The sequence below is a fragment of the Chelonoidis abingdonii genome, chromosome 8 (genome assembly GCF_003597395.2).
Source record: "Chelonoidis abingdonii isolate Lonesome George chromosome 8, CheloAbing_2.0, whole genome shotgun sequence".
Taxonomy (NCBI): Eukaryota; Metazoa; Chordata; order Testudines; family Testudinidae; genus Chelonoidis; species Chelonoidis abingdonii.
In genome coordinates, this window is record NC_133776.1 from 1,169,070 (window position 1) to 1,174,716 (window position 5,647).

At 54.0% G+C, this 5,647-nt stretch overlaps 1 long non-coding RNA gene across 1 annotated transcript in view; it reads left to right on the forward strand.

Annotated features, from left to right (window-relative positions):
- LOC142047247 (uncharacterized) overlaps positions 1–3,337 on the forward strand; it is a 6,197-nt gene extending 2,860 nt beyond the window's left edge. The window contains exon 2 of the long non-coding RNA XR_012656442.1: positions 2,836–3,337. This is a non-coding gene — a long non-coding RNA (uncharacterized LOC142047247). The remainder of the gene's footprint in view (positions 1–2,835) is intronic.
- The last annotated feature ends 2,310 nt before the right edge of the window (positions 3,338–5,647 follow it).

Below are 5,647 nucleotides of genomic sequence, written 5' to 3' on the forward strand. Positions count from 1 at the left end.
GGGTGTCAGAGGAGGCAGGGTTAGGGTGAGCGGAGGGGGCAGGGTGTCAGAGGAGGCGAGGTTAGGGGCAGGGTGTCAGAGGAGGCAGGGTTAGGGGGAGGGTCAGAGTGTCAGAGGAGGCAGGGTTAGGGTGAGCGGAGGGGTCAGGGTGTCATAGGAGGCAGGGTTAGGGACAGGGTGTCAGAGGAGGCGGGGTTAGGGGCAGGGTGTCAGAGGAGGCGGGGTTAGGGTGAGCGGAGGGGGCAGGGTGTCAGAGGAGGCGAGGTTAGGGACAGGGTGTCAGAGGAGGCAGGGTTAGGGGCAGGGTCAGAGTGTCAGAGAAGGCGGGGTTAGGGTGAGCGGAGGGGGGCGGAGTGTCAGAGGAGGCAGGGTTAGGGGGAGGATCAGGGTGTCAGAGGAGGCGGGGTTAGGGTGAGCGGAGGGGGCAGGGTGTCAGAGGAGGCAGGGTTAGGGACAGGGTGTCAGAGGAGGCGAGGTTAGGGACAGGGTGTCAGAGGAGGCGGGGTTAGGGTGAGCGGAGGGGGAGGGGTGTCAGAGGAGGCCGGGTTAGGATGAGCGGAGGGGTCAGGGTGTCAGAGGAGGCGGGGTTAGGGTGAGCGGAGGGGGAGGGGTGTCAGAGGAGGCCGGGTTAGGATGAGCGGAGGGGTCAGGGTGTCAGAGGAGGTGAGGTTAGGGGCAGGGTGTCAGAGGAGGCAGGGTTAGGGGAGGAGTCTGCAAAAGCTAACTTTGCTGATGGAAATGGGCGGGACTTGGCTGGCTGCCACCTCGTCTCTTTATGGCAGTCAGGTTGCATTCCCATCAAGGCCTTTTGTTGGGACTATTTGGCTCTGGGGTAGGTACTTTCCCCAGCGTCATGTCTGAGCTAGGCAGGGTGCAGGGGCTTGGCTCAGCCCCTCATCCTGCAGTGGGATGACAGTTACAGTGCACAGAGTGTGCTAGACTCCGCACCGAACTCTGCTCTGCCTGGCAAGTAACAACCCCCTCAGCTGCTCTGGATGCAGGGGCTTATCCTGCTGCCCTTTCCCCACTCTGCTGGGCAATACATTGTCTGACAGTTACTGCCCTCCACCCCAAGGGTGGGTGCACTGCAGTGGAGCTGTATTTGTGAATGGACCAATCCTGCTGGATGCAATGTGCCCTCATCTCGCCTTGAAAGGTTGTGTGCAGGATCAGGCTCATAGTCTGCAAAGCGTTGTGAGGAGGAAAGAGCTCTTACAGAGTCAGTATATGGCTCTAGTACAGTGTGACAGGACTACACCTGTTCATTTTCTTCCTCTGCACTGCCTGGCGCAGTGCTGACATGACAGGAAGAACGCTCTGGGAGCAGCTTGCATGATGGATTAGTCTGGGGCGATGGAGCGGGAGGGGGCATTCAGTGTATGGAAGAACTGGGATCATGAGCAAATACACATGTAAAAACTCTTTTAGGGTTCATCTACACTGCAGTGTAAGCTAGGGTTAGCAGAACTCATGGTGTCAGACCCTGGGTCTGTCAACCTAGGGCTTGAGAGTCTACACTCATTTGTAACTCCAGGTTAGGAATTGTCACAGCCTGGTTCCTAACCTGGGTCGCCAGGGTCTACACTGAATTATGATGGCCCTATTCCTGCCACCCAGATCCCAGCCTTCCTAGCGCCACCCAAAGCCCTGTGCGTGGTGCACTGTGAGGAAATGTGACTGTTCAAAGGACACGGAAAGTCGGCCCATGGGATTGTGGGATACATTTGGTGGACTGCAGAGCACAAGTCCAGAGGGGCTATGTCTACACTGCAGAGCAATAGGGCTTGAACCCTGGGTCCCAGCTTGACTCAGGCTTGGACCCTCCACCCCTTGGGATACTGGGTTCAAGCCCTGGGTTAACTCAATTTGTGTGTAGAGCAAAGGGGGGTTCGGCTTGAGCCTGAGTTCAGAATCTGGGCTTGCACTGAGTGTAGCCGTGCCCACAGGGAGCTGGAAACAAAGTTGGATACTTTGTAAACAGCACGGTTTGGTCAGGTGTTACCTGCCGTGCTTTGGGACTCTGCTCTTAGCCCCGATGCTGGCTTTTGAACAGCTCAAACCGACTGGTACCACAGCTGCAGGCCGTCTCTCTGACAACAGCCGTGTTGTGGCAGCCAGAGAACAGTGGCCTGTGAAACATCATTTGTTGAAGTTTGTCTTGCTCCTTTCCCAGGAGCCATCCTTCCATGGAGGAAAAATCCACCTCATAGTAAACTGAGTAAACTTTGCCACCAAAGTCAACTAGCGTAGCAAAGCTGAGCAGCAGTGTCACGCAGTGGCTTCCCTTGTTGAATTACAGTAATAATTAATACATTTATATTATGGGAAAGTGTGAGAAAGAATGGCCAGAACAGACCCCCCCTTTGGATTTGGTCTGACGATTAGAAATAAATACGCCTCTCAGCCGGCTGAGGCTGTGCTAATTGAAATGTGTCTGTCAGTGTACAAAGTCTGTGTTAATTGTAGAATCTCATCCCGAGACAAAAAGTCTGTTTTAAAGTGATAAGATTACCATTAAGGACAGCTCTTGTTAGGACTGTGTTTCTGAACTCAGGGATAAGATCTGTTAACCCCACTCTTGCATTTTTATTTTGCTTGTTTTCTTTTCATATGTAATATGTGGTAGGAATAGGCTTGTTGGAGTCCGAGTTTAGAACCGTTATATTAAAGAATAAACAGGTAATGAAATGTAGATGTGATAGGATAAAGATGTTAAGTGAAATAGAGTGTGATTGCGGTTGTATGTTTGGATGGGTCAAAAAAGATTGAGGCGCCAGCCTTAAAATCATAATAAACAGCACCTCTGGAGGAAGAAAAACAACTATCCTCCGACAGGACCGTTTGGACGAAGAATGCGCTGGGCGAGATACCCCAATAACGCCGAGGGCATATCAGAATCCCCCCCCAACCGCCCCAAGGACAGGGGGCCCGAAGAACTGAAGAGCAAGATAACAACAAACTGTCATTGCTGTGCCATCTGCGTGATTGATTCACATTTCAAACTTGAAAACAACGTGACGAGGCAAACCCCAGAGACTTGTATGAGGATGGATCCCTATAAAAACAGGCCTAAAGACTGAGGACTTTGGGTCTAGTTCTGCAACCAACTTCCAGGAGCATCAGATGCACATCTGACAAGGCCCGGCTCCATCCTTGTGTCCAGGCTACCTGGCCAGTGACTTGGCATGAGCAGTTCCTCAGCTGGTAATTATAATAACAACCTTGCAGAACCTGTGTGTGTGTGAATGGCTGTGCGAGTGAATAGAATGTTGTAGCTATAACTGATTGCATACTCTGATTTTTGCTGTATTCACAATAAACATGGCTTATTGCCTTATCATCTGAATAAGATCCTGCTGGTTTTTATTTTCTAAGTATGACACTCTCTGCTCCACCAGGCGGATGTGGGGCTTTGGCATCAGCTCCCAGACTGGGGCTTGCTCATTAGGACAAAGGACAGCCAGAGAGACCCCAGCGCTCAGCAGCAGTGTAGCCATGTGGGGAGGGTTTTAAAGCCTCCAGAGCTTCACTCTGTGCCCTCCTGGCTGCCTAGGAAGAGCTGGAACCTGCAGGCTGAGGGCTCAGCCCTGCAAGCACACGGGCACCCTGCAGTGTTCATAGGCTAGTGGCAGACAGCTGGGAGAGGCAGGTGGAGGGACACAGCAATGCATGTCCACACCTAACCCACATTGCAAGTGTTCCCATTGGTCCACAGCCAGTCTGACCCACAATACACTGCAAACGTTTCTGAGGGCTGCACAGTGCTGAGCACCAGGGCGTGTGCCCCCAGAAAGCCTAGTGCCCAGCCTGGATTGAGCAGCGCCAGTGGGACTGTGGGGGTCTGAGCTCAGTGTGGATGCTCACAGCCAGGTTTGACTCACCTGGATGCCTAGCCCTGGGTAAGCACTGCCAGGAGCTGGACCCAGGGGTTCTTTCTTGTGCCCAGAGGCCACCATGGCTTTCCCATGCTGCTCGGTAGGTCGGAGCCCCTTTCAAAAGGAAGACAGAGCCTCGTCAGCAAGGAGCTGATGCACAGCTGTCTGTCTCAAGCCAGGGAAGTTGGTGCGCTAGGCTGCAGGCTGCTTGGGTGACATGGCCGCTGCCAGAGCTGGTGCACAGCTTATGTGGCAGATGGTCCATTCATTACAAGTGCAGAATGAACACATGGTGCTGCTGAACCAGGCTGAATGACCCCTTCAGAATAAAATCATAGAATCATATCAGGGTTGGACGACACCTCAGGAGGTATCTAGTCCAACTGCCTGCTAAGAGCAGGACCAAAGGCTCAGACACCTGCTGCTGGAGGGGAGGGGTTACCTGGATAGTCTCCCTGTGACATCACCCCCAGAACATGGGTCTCAAAGGAGGAATGCCCAGCAAGGGAGCTGTGTCAACTGATCCGTGCTCAGGCAACTGCAGGCCGCTCTTTACAGGGGCTGTATTCAGGATCCAGCCTCTGAGCCCAGTGCCCCAAACATGGCAGCAACAGCCGGGTTTGGAGGAGCCGGAGCTGGCACTGGAGTGTGTGCGACACATTGCAGTGGGGCTGTGCTGGCCCCAGAAGCCAACACCCAGAAATGACCTTTACAAAATGCTTCTATTGGCTCTATTACTGCATATTCAGGGGGCTGCAGAACAACATTGTGACACCAGAAAATTTCCCTCTTTTTTCATTGAAAACACGATAAGGAAATGTTATTGGCATGGCTATCGTAAACTCGCTTTTCCTGCTGCTAGCTGCTGACGATGGGTGGCCTGAGTCTGCTCCACTGCCAGCCTGTGTCCCCCAAGAGGGCCATCCCTTGTCACCACATCTCGCTGCCACCCACACTGGACCCACATCACCCTCGGGTGCAGCTGCAAAGCTGGGCGGGGGGATCTCTGTCCTGGCCCTGCTTCTGTTACGTGCAGCTGCAACCCAGACTCCAGTGCACAGCGTCCTACAGACCAGGCATGGGCTGGAAGGGACACTCGAGTGCTGGATCCTTGCTCCAGCTCTCTGGTGCGTCTCCAGCTCTGTAGAGGGGCTGTGGGACAGGTTGGATCCCCCTGTGACGGGGAGCAGCTGCTGGCCCACAGTTCCCTGAGCACTCCAGCCTCTATTTCATTCCTAGTGGGTGTGTTTACTCCCGCCAACGCCCATGACCGAACTGGAAGGCACAGTCGGTGCTGACTGTGTGTCCGAAGGAGCCTGAGCTGATTAATGCTTCGAATTAATTTCAGCATCACACAGCAGGATTCGTTTTCCCTTTATTTAAGCAACCAAAATATATTTATCAAACCAAGCAGGTCTCATAAAACAGCCTTGCTGGCTGGAGCCGAAAATACGAAGTGCCTGCAGGGTAAATATTGCCAGCTTTGATCCATAATGACAAGGTGGCGCGTAACCCTGCACTTGGCACGGTCTCACTGTGCTGAGTGAGCAAGACAGCTGGTTACAGGGCAGCCCCACAGAGTCCCCACAGGACAGTCCTGGCTGAATGGGCGGCAGCTGGCCAGCACTGGCCCATGCCCATCACAGCTTCCCAGCCCCTGCTGGCCCAGGGCCATGACGCTCGCCTAGTGCTGCCCCCCGAGCTCCAGGGGGCTGTGAGGGCAAGCTTGGAGCGACGCCACGGGCAGCCGTGTAACTCCAGGGTCAGAGAGG